Raw genomic sequence first — 15,289 nt, 5'->3', positions numbered from 1 at the left:
AAAATAACTTCAAACCTAGACTGTTGTATCCTGCAAAATTATGATTCAAAACTGATGGGGAAATTAGATTCTTCCACATCAAAGAACACCTGAGAAATTTCATGAACATGAAACCAGCAGTCCAGGCAATTCTTAACAATATCCTAGAAAGAAACAATGAAGATCACAACACCATGAGGCTCAAGAGAGGGAAGCCACCAGGCAAGGTAAGAAACTATGCATAAAGGGAGGAAAATAAGAACAGAGCCAACAAAAGTAAACATCATAACATCAATTATATAAAACATCAATATCCATCAATTATAACCAGCAATGCTAATGGGCTCAATTCACCAATCAAAAGAAATAGGCTGGCAGAATGGATTAAGAAGCAATATCCAACAATATGCTGTATACAAGAAACACACCTAAATCAAAAAAAAAATCATATACTGAACGTAAAAGGATGGAAAACAGTTCTCCACATGACAGGAACCCAGAAAAAAGCAGGGGTAGGAATCTTATTTGCAGAGAAAGTAAATTTCAAACCAAAACTAATTAAAAGAGACAACATTGGTCACTACACCCTTGTGAAGGGAACAATCCAAGAGGAAGAGATGACAATCCTAAACATACACACACCAAATATGAATCCCCCCAACTAAATAAAAGATATATTAATGAACATGAAAAATCAAATAAGCACTAACACAATTACAGTGGGACAACTCAAAACCCTACTATCACAAATAGACAGATCATATAGACAAAAAATTAACCTCAAAATTCTGGAACAGAACCAAGCTATTGAACAAATGGACTTAATAGATGTTTACAGAGTATTCCACCCCACAAAATCAGAATACACATTCTTTTCAGCTGCACATGGGTCATTCTCCAAAATAGAACACATGTTAGCTCATAGGGCATATCTAACTAAATGTAAAACAATTTAAGTTACCTTCTGTATATTGTCAGATCATAGTGCAATAAAATTGGAGATCAATAACATAAGAAACCACAAGACCACCACAAAAACATGGAAACTGAATAATACACTCATGAACAACCAATGGGTCACAGACAAAATTAACAAAGAAATTAAACAGTTTCTACAAGTAAATGATAATGCCAGTACAACATACAGGAGTCTATGGGCCACAATGAAAGCAGTTCTATGGGGGAAATTCATAGAAATGAATGCACATATTAGGAAAACAGAGAGAACTCAAATAAAATACCTAATGCAGAACCTCAAGCTCTGAGAAAAAGAAGAGCATAAGAAACCCAAAGCTCATACAAGAGAGGAAATTATAAAGATCAGAGGAGAAATCTATGCCATGGAGGCTAATAGAATGATACAAAAAATCAATGAATCAAAGAGTAGGCTTTTCAAAAGGATAAAAAAAATTGATAAAGCTTTAGTCAACCTTTTCAAAGAAAGGAAAGAAAAGGCTGAAGTATATGCAATTAAGAATGAAAAAGGTGAAGTCACAACGGATCCAGCAAAAATCCAGAGGATCATCAATACCTACATCAAGAACCTGTACTCTAATTAAATGGAAAACACAGAAGGAAGAGACAGATTCTTAGATATATAAGAACTGCCAAAGTTAAATGAAAAAAATATAGAAATTCTAAACACCCCAATTACAATGAGTGAAATTGAAATTGTAATAAAAAGTTTATGAACAAAGAAAAGCTCAGGTCCTGAAGGCTCCACTGCTAAATTCTACAAGACATTTAAAGAAGAACTATCACCATTACTCTTTAAACTCATCCAGGAAATTAAAATTGAAGCACGGCTTCTGAATTCATTCCTGGAAGCAAGTGTTACTTTGATTCCAAAACCAGGGAAAGACCCAAACCAAAAAGAGAACGACAGGCCAATCTCCCTAATGAACATAGATGCAAAAATCCTCGACAAGATACTGGCAAACAGAGTACAGAGAGTCATCAAGAAGATCATACACCCTGACCAAGTCAGATTTATTCCAGCAATGCAAGAATGGCTCAACATTCATAAATCAATAAATGTAATACACTATATTAACTGAGTCAAGATCCAAAACCATATGATCATCTCAATAGATGCAGAAAAAGCATTTGACAAAATCCAATACCCATTCATGATAAAAACCCTATAGAAAATTGGAATAGAAGGTCTTTATCTCAACCTGATTAAGGCTATCTATGAAAAATCAACAGCCAACATCATACTAAATGGTCAAAAACTGAAAACTTTCACTCTAAAATCAGAAACAAGATAAGGATGCCCACTATCACCACTCCTGTTCAATATAGTTCTGGAAACATTAACCACAGCAATTAGAAAAGAGAAAGAAATAAAAGGAATAAAGATAGGAGAGGAAGAAGTTAAACTGTCATTATTTGCTGATGATATGATATTTTACATAGAAGACCCAAAATAACTCCACCAAAAGACTTCTGGACTTAATTGACAGATTCAGTAGAGTAGCTGGATACAAGGTCAACAATCAAAAAACAGCCTTCTTATGCACAAATAGCAGACTCACTCAGAGAGAAATTAGGGAAACAATTCCTTTTACAATAGCATCCAAAAAATGAAATATCTAGGAATCAATCTAACAAAGGAAGCAAAAGACCTCTGCACTAAAAACTACAGCACTCCGAAAAAAGACATCCAAGGGGATATAAGAACATGGAGAGAAATCACTTGCTCCTGGGTGGGAAGAAGCAATATAGTGAAAATGGCCATACTTCCAAAACTACTATATAGATTTATGCAATGCTAATTGAAATTCCAGCAATATACTTGACAGAACTAGAGAAAACAATCCAGAAATTCATTTGGAACTGGAAGAGACGTAGAATAGCAAAAACAATTCTAAGCAACACAGACATGGCAGGGGGTATCACAATCTCCAACATGAAACTATACTACAAAGCTACTGTAATAAAACAGCATGGTACTGGCAAAAGAACAGACCTAAGGATCAGTGGAATAGATTAGAAGATTCAGAAACAACTCCAGACATACTCACCTACCTCATCTTTGACAAAAGAGTCAACCACCATCACTGGAAGAAAAATAGCCTATTTAATAAATGGTGTTGGGAAAACTTGATTTCAACCTTCTAAAGATTAACTTTGGACCCATACCTATCATCATACACTAAATTAAGATTGAAATGTATTAAAGATCTAAATATTAAAACAGAAACACTAAACTTACTGGAAGATAAGTTAGGTAGAACTCTTGAAGACATTGGCATAGGAAAAGACTTTATGAACAAAACCTCAGTAGCACAGGAACTAGCACAAAGAATCAACAACTGGGATATCTTCTTATTAAAAAGCTTATGCTATGCAAAAGTAACCACCAACAGAGCTAAGAGACAACCTACAATGTGGGAAAAAATTTTAGCAGCTGTCTGTACCCCAGAATATATAAAGAACTGAAAAAAGTCAGACCCCCCAAATTAAAAGACCAATTCAAAAATGGGCATCTGAAATGAATAGACATTTCATTAGTCTATTCATCATAGAAGTAAAAGCATCAAATAAACATATGAAAAAATGTGTAAAATCACTGGTCATTGGAGAGATGTGGATGAAAACAACACTGAGATTCCACCTCACCCCAGAAAGAATGGCTGTTATCATGAAATCAACCAATAACAAATGCTGGCTTGGGTATGTGGAGAAAGGAACCCTTCTCCATTGTTGGTGGGAGTGTAGGCTGGTGCAACCACTGTGGAAATCAGTATGGAGATACCTCAAAAAACTAGGACTAGAGGTCCCATTTGACCCAGTTTTCCCCTGCTGGGTATCTTCCTCCCAAAATTAAAAGAATCATACCACAGCGATATATGTGCACCCATGTTTATAGTGGCACAGTTTTTAATAGCTAAAACTTGGAAACAGCCCAAGTGCCCATCAACTGGAAACTGGATAAAAAAGATACGGTGTTTTTATAAAATGGAGTACTACTCAGCCATAAAGCATGAGAAACTAGAGTCATTTATAGCTAAATTGATGCATATCAAGGCCATACTCTTAAGTGAAATAAATAGGATACACATGTATAAATACTGAATATTTTCTCTAGTGTAGGAAACTGAAAGTGTAAATAAGTGTTAAAATGATTAAAATGAATAATTGAAAATTTGAAATAGGAAGAAAATGTCCAAAGGGTTAGGAGTGGCTGGAAGTGATGCAGAAATTAAAGAAGGGAAAGGAAATATTATGAGAAAAGAAAAAAATGGAAGTGAAGACTATGTAAATAGGGAAGGGTGGAGGAGGTGAAGAGTGCACAGGTAATGGGGGAAAATAAGAACCAAGATATATCGTGTACAGGTACAAGCACCCAATGATATATGTAAACATATTGTATACCTAAAATGTACCAATGAAAAATTTAAGAATAAAAAATATAATGAATCAATTAATGAAAAAAATTTAAAAAAATAAAAGGCAAGTTTATTCACCATAACTCTGGGATTGGGCTAAGACCCACATCCTATGATCCAGCCCAGGCCCCAAGAGAAAGCAAGAGGATTGGGCCATGTGTATTCATAGAAAAGTTCTGAATGTCCCCTAAATCTCTAGGAGAGTGTCTGCTGGAGGTATGCTCTGCCCAAACCTGGAGTAGGGGACTTTTTCAAGTAAGACACCAGCTTGGCTGGGGATTTATCTCAGTGGTGGTGCCACCTGCCTCACAAATGCAATGTCTGAAGAGCAAAGAAAAATCTGAAAGAGCTCAATGAGCTACAAAACACAAGAAATTTCCAACCAAATAAAAGCAAGAAACACACATGTGAACAAAACAGATTTTTCTACAGAACCTGTAGAAAAACACAAGGACTGAGTCTCCCCCCCCCCATTAACTTTATTGGTACATTTTAGGCATACAGTACAGTTACATTCATCTTTGGGATCTTGTACCATTACATGAGTATCTTGGTTCTTATTTTGTTTCCCTTTCCCTTGACCTCCCTTCACCCCCTCCACCCTTCCCTATTTGCAAAGACCTTGTTTCCATTTTTTTCCTCTTCTCATATATTTTCCTTTCCCTTTTTTCCCTTCCCCTACCCCTCCCAATTCCCCTGTTCTTTTAGACCTTTTCTTCCTCTTACACAATATCAGTTATACATTTTTAAAATTACAATATTAAGATCTAGGAGACATTACCACAGATTTTACATAATTTAAAAGGATATAGAAAGCATATTACAAAACTCATTTTTGAAATAAATTTGACAACTTCTAAGAAGTAATTTAGAAGACAAATTAATGAAACTAACTCTGGAGGAAATATAAAATTTGAATAGCACCTATTAAAGAAAGTATATTCCTAGCTTGAAAACCTACCTATATGAAAACAGCAGGCTCATAAACATTTTAACTGATAAATTATATCAAACAATTAAAGCAGAGAAAAGAAGGAACACTTCTCCCCTCATTTTAGGAACTTAACATTGCACTAATCCTAAAACTGGATAAAGATAATAGAAGAAAAATGTATGAACATAGATAGAAATTTATTTAACAAAACAAACTCTTAGAAGTCGGATCTGACAGGATGGAGAAAGTGCTTTTGTTATAGGGATAGCAGTGTTGCTTCAGCATTGGAAGATCCACCCCCCAAAGTAATCATTTTAACAGAGGAAAGGAAAAAGCCACATGATTCTGTCACTAGTTGGAGAAAGAGTATTAGACTAAATTCTACAGCTGTTCATGGTAAAAGCTATCAGGAGACTAGGAGTAGAATAGGAACTTCTCAACAGATCAAAGACATGTACTCCATACTTCCAACAAAAACTCCTTCTATGAATGGAGAGGATACAATGCTTTCTCCCTAAAGTGGGGAACAAGGGCATACAAGCCTACTCTTCATCTATCCATTAGACTTTGAAACGTAGGTCTAAACCAAAATAGTCTGGAAATAAAATGACACAACTAAAATAGGATTGGCACGGCAGAAGCAAATTCTTTATATGTCGATGAAATGATCATCTACAGAGAAAATACTAAGAAATCTCTAGGAGTCCCTAGAACTTGTACTTGAATTTAGCAGGATTAGAAAGCACAAGGTATATATAAAAATTCAGGTCTGTGTATAGTTGCTATAAATGAAGAACTGGATATTGAAATTTAAAAGGTGTGTAGGAGTACAAAGGACCCAGAAAAGCCAAAAACAAAAACAAAAATAGTGTTGGAAGATGTTTAGCACCCAATTTTAAGACTTCTTCTAAAACTACAGTAATCAAGGCAGTGTTGGTGTAAGGAAAGACATATAGATCATTGGAATAAAACAGAGAATCTAGAAATAGAACCACACATATATGGTCCACTGAGTTTTGCAAGATTATTTAACATTAGCATTTTATACAATATAAACTCAATTCAAGAGCTGAGGAAGAGAGAGTGTCTTCAGCAAATGGCACTAGAACACCTGATATCCTTATATAAAAAATTAACCTCAATCCTTTATTTCCATACATGAAAATAACTTGAAGGGATCTATGAACCTAAATAAGAAAGCCTAAAAGCATACAACTTTAAAAAGGAAATTATAAGGGAAAATATTTATGAATTCAGGGTAGGCAAGAACTACCTAGGATACAAAAGACATGATGTATAAAAGAAAAAAAATTGATGAGATTCCATCAAAATTTAGAACTTTAAATGACATCATTAAAATGAAAAGTAGTCCTTAAACAGACCATATTTACAATGCATATAACCTATGACCAGAATATATAAAGAATTCTTAGAGCTCATTAATAGACAACCCAATTAAAATGTAGACATAAGAAGATGTTAAATAACCAGTATAGCACAAGGAATGGTGTCCAATTCTAGAATCAGAAAAATACTAATCAGTACAATAATAAGATTGAGTTATACACTCATTAGGGAGATGAAGTCAAAAGTTTTAAAAGCCTTGTCATGACTTTTTCTTTTTGTTGGATTCTCCCCCTTTGCATTTAATTTGTCACTCCCAATGGATTCATTCTGCTGGGTTTCCCGGGGTTGTGATCCTCATTGTCTTTTCCTAGGGTATTGTCTAAAATATTTTGGAGTGCCAGTTTGGTATTCATGAAGTTCCTGAGGTGCTCTTTATCATGAAAGTATCTTATTTCTCCATCAATTTTGAAAGATAGTCTTGCAGTGTACATCAATCTGGGTTGGAGGTTGTTTTCCTTTAGGGCATGAAATACATCACTCCAAGCTCTTCTTGCCTTGAGGGTTTGCATTGAGAAGTCTGCTGGGATTCTGATGGGGTTTCCTTTGTATGTGGTTTGCTTCTTTTCTCTCACTGCTTGTAGAATTTTGTTCTGTTGGATTTCTGGAATCCTATTATTTGCCTATATGTAGATTTTTTTTTATCAAGTCTAGCTGGAGTCCTATATGCCTCACTTATCTGTATGTCAAACTCTTTTCCCCTCCTTGGGAAGTTTTCTGCCATCACTTCTCTGAACTTTGTTTTTTATGTCATCTGCTCTCTCTTCTCTTTCTTCATTGACTCCAATCAGTCTTATGTTATTCTTCTTTGCATCATCTAGCAACTGCTGGATTGATTTCTCAAGTTCCCTTACAATTTTAAAGCAATTTTTCTTTTCCTCCTCACTAATTGCAATCTTCTCTTCTATATGTGAAATTCTATCCTCACATTGATTCATTCTTCTGTGCAGACTTTTGATGGAGTTTTTAATCTCTTGGAAATCTGTTTGTATCTGTTTTATGGATTCCATTTGTTTCCTATGTTGGGATTCCATCATGTTCCTCAGATCTTCTATTTTTTTAATCTGTGTTCTCTCTAGATTTATTAATCATGTCTTGCACCATGAGCAAAATTTTTGCTAATATCTGAGTAATTATTTCTGATTTCCTTTTTCCCAGATCCTCTTTCGTTGCCAGTTCAGAGAGTCCAGGTGGTTGCGTATCAGATTGTTCCATCTCATTTCCCTTTGGGGTTGCTATAGGTGATCCAGAAGTCTGTTTTTGAGACTTTTTTATGTGTCTTCTCATTTCCATGGGGGGAGGGGTGTGCTTCTGGCACCCATGCAGCTCACCTTCTGTACCCTAGGAGCCTGGGATGGCAGCAAGGGTGCTTCCTTCTGGGTGCTGGGACCAGCTGAGCTTCACAGCCCTAGGAGCCTGGGATGGAGGTGGGGGATCTTCCTTCCAGGTGCTGTGACTGGCTGAGCTTCACTGCCCTAGGAGTCTGGGATGGAGGCAAGGAACTTCCTTCTAGGTGCTGGGACCGGCGGAGATTCACTACAAGTACTGAGTCTTAAAAGCCAAAAATATATTAAAAGAATATTTATTCAATTATGGATCAAAGATGTTTCACTTCCATATTCAAGGTGGAGAAGCTATCATATCAGTGAATAATTTATTCTCCTCATGAATGCCTGTGAGGAGGAGATTCAAGGAGAGAAGTATAAATCTAAGTCCGAGGCCATGAGCCTGAAGCTTCCATGTCTTAGGGCAGGAACAGATGGGTGTTCAATCTCACAGGGAACCCACTCCTTTCACCCCTAGGTTTGTTTATCCCAGCCCTCACTGTGTTCAAAGACACTGGCCTGCATTAGTGAGGCCAATGTTCTTTATCTATTCTGTTGTTTCAAATGTTCATTTTTCCCAGAAACTCCCTCAGTGAACTTCTGTTAAAAATGTTCTACTTGAGGCCTGGGGATTTAGCTCAGTGGTTCCACTGTGTGCTCCACAAGCTCAAGGACCTCAGTTCAATCCCCAGTACCAAAAAGTTTTACTTGATATCTGGGCCTTCATGAGTCCTGTAAAACTGATGAATAAAATTCACCATCACATGTGATTACTGCTTGCAAAACTTTTTTCCAATATTGCTCTGATATGTTAAACATGGCACATCTTCAGTATTTTGAATGGTACATGAAATAGAAATGTATAACTTACCACACTTAGTTTTAATAATAAAATATACTTATGATATTTCAAACTTACAAAGTTGTCAGTAGAAAAACTAACATAGTATGGAGTTGTGTAATGTGTCATCTGGATACATAACCCAATCCTAACTTAAAGTTAAGTGAGTTACAAGGAAATAAGCGCAATATATTTACACCTGAAAGATATCCTCCAAATATGGAAAAGTTTTGTTTTTCTTTTGAAAATGGTACAATGGTGAATCTGAGCAAAATTTGTACAAGCAGTTTAATTCTAGGAACTAATGAAAAAACATAAGAGGACAAAAGTACAATTCTGACCATTCTATCCTTTCACAGGACAGTGAGATTAATGATATAGGCACTGTTAGGAAACATGTTCTGTCCCAGTGAGAACAAAGTGTACCACAAGAATGCCCAGCATTCCTGAGAAGATGTCAGAAAAAATTATGAATTTCAGGTTGCAGGGGTTACATGGTTGGCTTCTGCCTGCCTTCTAGTGATCACTGGAAATGAACGTCACTAGTGATCAAGAGTAAGCTCTGTGACTGATGTGTGTATATAAAATTACTCCAAACAGTGAAGGAAATAGCTCTCTATATAAGTATACAAGCAAGGTAAGACACAGCTTTCTCAAGGAAAAAGAACAGTGTGTGAACATGAAATAGCTAACTGTGGTGTCAGGCTGTATAATATTTGCCAAGGTGATGAGTTCAGCACAGGTCTGTGTGTGTCTGGATGGAACTTACTGAAGAAGGAAACCCCTCCTGGTGTCAACTTGTAGCCTGGAAGGAATAAGAAGGTAAAGAAAAGGGAATTCTCCCATTTGCTCCTATGCAGGAGCTCCAGTCCTGGCCATCACATTTGGATGTTACTCTCCAGCTTCCACTGCAGACTCTTCTTCCTTCTAGTGGGTTCTGAGCATGGACTCATCCAGGACACTGCAGGGAGCTCAAGGCCTTTGCCTATCTTGATCCTCAAGCTCTGCAGGGTGCTGAAGACCATTTTGTATAATTACACCAGTGACTGTGCAGGTGGCACTGTAAGCCTACATTGTGACTCCTTTCTACCATATATGTATAAATGGTTGCTCAGTGAACTATAACTGATAATTGATATTCAAGCTTTCTTTGTTTGGGAAATAGAGTGACTGTTGTAAATAGAATATTTTTTTCAAAATAAGGACCTGTAGGGAAAATTAGTATAAGAAGGTGGTGGAAATAGTAGAATATGAAAGTTGTGAAAAGAATTTTAGATGTGATTGAAATGAATGAGGAGAGAAAGAAAAATTTGTATATACTGAAAATTGAGCATTAGTGCAAAAATACCTTGATGTGAAATATGAATATTTTTGGAGAATTAATGTGGTGCCAATCAAAAACTTTTACAGTTGTCTTCTTGCACTTTTAGGTAATTGACTTATGCAACAGTGACTCTTGGTTTTACCAAGAAAATTTCCTGTGTTTCATATCATCCTTACAAAGTTGCTGGTCACCTACAAAATCTGAGTCTTCTCAGTTAAAAGAGTCAAGACTTTTCTACGATTGCATAACTTTCTGTATTTTCATTTGAAGTCTTTCAGTTATCACTATTTAAGAAAATGACTTCTGGTCACAGAATTTTTTTTTTTTTACTTTAATTTTTCTTAGTCCCCGTATGGAGTACATAGTGGTCACATTAATCGTGGGGAGATGGCACAGGTACACAACACATCTTAATTCTTGTTTGATACCACCCCCATGCCTACTGGGACTCTTCATACTTGCAAAAGGTCTATCTAGTTATTTGTTATTGTTTATCTTTAATCTTTTATTTTGCTTTGTATTTATTTTTGAGTTTCTTACAAAAGAGATACTATGCAATATTTAAGCCATATGTCATTTTTATCTAATTTAAAAATATTATCTCAGAGTGTATCCATTTTGCCACAATGACTGAAGTTTATTCATTATCATGGCAGAGTAGTTGAGGTACCTCAGTCATCAAAGTAGGGTGAGCCTCATCCAGACCTGCAACAGGGCATAACTTCTGGATGACAGGAGATCAATGGGGCCAAATATCACTTTCTTCTGCTAGGAACAATAAGTACAGAGATGCATGGAGCCTGATGCTCTTGTTATTCCAGTGCTATACTGGGGTTAAATAGATACCAACACCTCAATCCTGAGGTTTTTCCAGACAGGGCTTATAGATGAAAAGGGAGATTTTGGATTCAGTTCTGAGACACAATAGCATATGTGTGTAAACCACAATGTTGCTAGTTCACTTCTTGGAATCAGAAAAATAAAACTCCTGGTTTTGTGTGAATCCATCTGTATGTCCTATTTGATACAAAATTGCACCAAACACTGCAAGCTTTATCTGCTAATCTCCAAGGAGATTCCAGTAGAAGTTATCATCTCATTTGTCTCCATGCTACACTCTGAGTTGTTTTTGTTCCTTATCTGCAAATTTGAATGCATCAACCTTGCCCTGCATCTTTGCATCACGACCACAAAAAGAAAACACCAACTTCTAAGCTAAAAGTCTTTCAAGGTTAGTTTATTTGTGTACTAATTTTCATAAAGTGAAGTAAAAGGGTTTTAGCAGATGCAGAAGAAGGGGAAGCACAGTCTCAGTGTTCATTGCCCCATCCTGTCCTGAGGCCTGAGTTTTCCCCTATGTAATCTCCTTGTCACTTATCACACCCTGAGTGGAAGAGGGAGTGCAAAGGGCACAGTGCAGCCATCAGGGTCTTCTCACAGGTCCACTCAGTGCACTTCTCCAAGTTGGTCAGATCCAGCACCTGAGGTTCTCTTAACAGCGCAGGTGTCTGTTAAGGTGGAACACATTCATGTGGTGCTCCTTATGATGTCTGTCTTATTTCTAGCTCAACACCCTTCCAAATATTTTCCCAACCTTCTGTCAATGTACACTAGATGTCTAGAGTTTTAGGAAACATTGATAAAATATATAAACAATTGAGCAAGATATTTGACAGGAAAATTTATACTTCACCATATAAAGTCCAGACAGTGTAAAATAGAGAAGTAAGCATAGATGACCCACACAGGTAGATACTAACTTAAAAACAAATCTCCAATATGAATAAAACTACTTGCAAAAGATAACTGACATTTTGTTTTAGTCGAGAACCCTTGAGCAGGAACTCGGATTATCTACTAAACATTCTTCACAGAGCAGCATTAATCTCTCTGTTGCATAGACAGTAGATGATGGGGTTCATGAATGGGGGCACCATGGTGTAGAACACAGCAGTCAGCAGATTCTTAAGGGATAGTTACTTTGGCATGGTACCTAAGACAGCCAGTGATACAGAAATGAAAAACACAAGGAGAATCACCAACTGTGGGGTACAGGTGAATATAGCTTTGTTTCAGGCTTCCAGTAAAGTAATTTTAAGTACAGTTGAAAATATATTAATGTATGAAATAAATATAAGAACATTACATGAAAAGACAAGGCTAATACATACAACAATGTTTACAAATTCAAAATACTGTACATCTGGTGATGATATCCTCATTATTTGAGGAATATCACAGAAATATTGCTGGATCACATTAGTCCTGGTGAAGGGAAGCCTGAACAGAGCACCTGTCTGGAATAGCAGAGAAGACCAGGTCAGGGGTCCAGGAGCCAGCTGTGGCCTGGGAGCAGACTCAGAGTGATGATGAACCCATAGTGCAGAGGGTGGCAAATGGTCACATAGCATCTCCACAGTTACAGAAAGGACAAAGAGGAAAATCTGTGCAGCACACTCTGTCAGGGATATGGTCTTACAGCTTGTCATGGAATTCACTATGACTTTGGGAACTACTGTTCTCAATAACTGAGATGCTGCCCAGGTCTAGGAGGGCAACATTCCTTAAAAAAATATTACATAGGAGAGTGCAGACCTGTGTCTGTCATGATGACAGTGACAGTCACAAGATTCCATGTTAGTGCTCCCAGATAAATCACTAAGAACAGCACACCTTGCAAAATCTGGAACTTCTGGGAGATTGCAATATCCATGAGAAGGAATTCTGTGAAGACTGAGGTTGTCCATGTCTGCAAACATGCCATGGTCTCTACAGAGTCAGAGGTTAAAGTGAGAAGGTGATGTTTAAAGAAGAGTGTAGAACACTCATTAGAACCACAGCATGGCTTCTAATCAGGAACTTAGGATAGAGTAAATGGATATAATTATTTTGACATCCAGTGAATGCACATTTTTCCATTTTTATTTCTGTCCCCAAAATCCTGATGGATATTCTATTACATTCTGCAATCCTATAATGAGAGAATTAAACAATATAGTATTTATAGTGCAATGAAATCTCAGCAATCATTTACTTTTTCAGCATAATTCCTTTTTTTACACTCCTAATCCATACCTCGAGTATTTTCCCCATTCGTTTCAGTTTTCCATCACTTTTCTTGACCTACTGTATGAGAGCTTTTGTTACAACCTCAGGTACCTGAAATCCCACATCTACTCCTCATTTTCTAGGTCCTGAGCTGGAAAATGACTCTGATGTGATCCTTCTGTGGCTGATGCTTTCCTCAGTTTTCCCTAACAGATCTGATTCATGAACCTGAGTTTCCTTTGAGAATGATTTTGCACAAAAGCACACCAGGCCAGCCACGTGACCTCATTCTCTCACTTAAGGTGCTCTTCCAGACCTTTGTATGAGCCCTTTCTTTTCCCCTTTTCACTGTTTTCTAAGCAAGACATTATTTCATGTAGGAAGTAAAAATTCTGTTTTCTTATTGGCAGTGTACAAGGTGTTCCTATTTTTTATGGCCTTCTCTGTGTATTTTACAAAAAGAAGACAGAAAGGAAAAAGAAAGAAAGACTATTTGAAATAGTCTTCCTAAATCCAGCCTTCTTCCAGGAATATATATTCAATTAGTTGCCCACTTTGTACTCAGTCTTCCCTTCTGCTAATTTTCATATCTTTTGCTAAAATCTCATTAGTTTTAAATCATTATTTTAAATTTAATTTATTTACCTGTACTTGTTTTGAAGCTTTCAAATAATAAATGATTTGTTTACAAATTGTCTTTTCAGTATTAACATTAGTTACACATAGGTGTTTAATCTCAGTATTATTTTATTTTCATTGGTAAAAAATAGAACTGAGAGATTATAATATTGAAAATATTGTCATGTGCACTTTAATACTACATAAGTAATTACTTTGCCATTACAACAAGATTCAGAATTCTGCTTTGTGTGTGCATAAAAATGGTGTACTTACTGTAGTATATACATATGCCTTTTCAACATTTTACAAAAAATATTTTATAGGATTTTTTGTCTGACAATTCTTTGAATTACATGAATTTTTTTCTCAGCCTTATTTCTCTGTTAAAGGGAAAATTGTTTGAGCATAGAATGTTAGTCTTAAAACCAATGCTACTAGATGGGGGTAACATGGTATAGATCACTGAAAACCACACCAAGGTGACTTTTAATTTTCTTCATTAAAATAACAGATCAGGTAATTCAAAACCTGGTTTACTTTGTCCACCTGTTCTTATTACATCTCCTTCCTTCTCAGTGCAAATTCTCAAGTTTCCTTGAGATGAATTCACCTTACATATTGATTCTACACAGTGCATCTTGATCCTGTGGAGAAGAGGAAATCCAAAGATTATTCCTTGTTGTCTATGACCTCAGTGATACTTTGGAATTATTTGGCCCACAATTGTAAAATGTGGACAACAGAATGAGGGTGATTAGAAATTCTGCGTACAGCCACTGCTCCCAGCACAGAGGAGATGAGACAATACCAGTGCCCAGGAGGAGGTTCCCGGGCCACCATTCCACCACTCCCAGTGCAGAGGAGTTGAACCACTCCCAGCATCCAGGAGGAGGCTCCAAGGCAGCCATTCAACCACTCCCAGTGCAGAGGAGGTGAGCTGATTCCAATGCCCAGGAGGAGGCTCCTGGGCCATGATTCCACCACTCCCAGCACAGAGAAGGTAAGCTGCATGAACACCAGGAGCACCACCCTGCATTGAAATGAGAAGGCACATAAACAAGTCTCAAAATCAGACTTTCCGATCACCTACAGCAACCCTAAGGGGATATGAGATGAAACAATGTGATACTCAACCACCTGGACTGCCTAAACTGGCAAGAGAAGAGGATCTGGAAAAAAGGAAATCAGAAATAATTTCTCAGATAACAGCAGAGATTGTGCCCATAGTGCAAAACATGATTAATAAATCTAGAGAGGACACAGGTTAAAAAAAAGAGGAGCTGAGAAACATGATGGAATCCCAACATAGGAAACAAATGGAATCCATGAAACAGATGCAAACAGATTTCCAGGAGATTAAAAACTCCATTGAAAGCTTATGCATCAGAATGAGCCAATTTGAGGACAGAATTTCAGATA

This window comes from Heterocephalus glaber, unplaced genomic scaffold (assembly GCF_053883595.1).
Source record: "Heterocephalus glaber isolate CG9 unplaced genomic scaffold, H.glaber_assembly_v1.0 deba00001461, whole genome shotgun sequence".
NCBI classification, from domain to species: Eukaryota; Metazoa; Chordata; class Mammalia; order Rodentia; family Bathyergidae; genus Heterocephalus; species Heterocephalus glaber.
Note: the sequence above shows the minus strand (reverse complement) of the source record.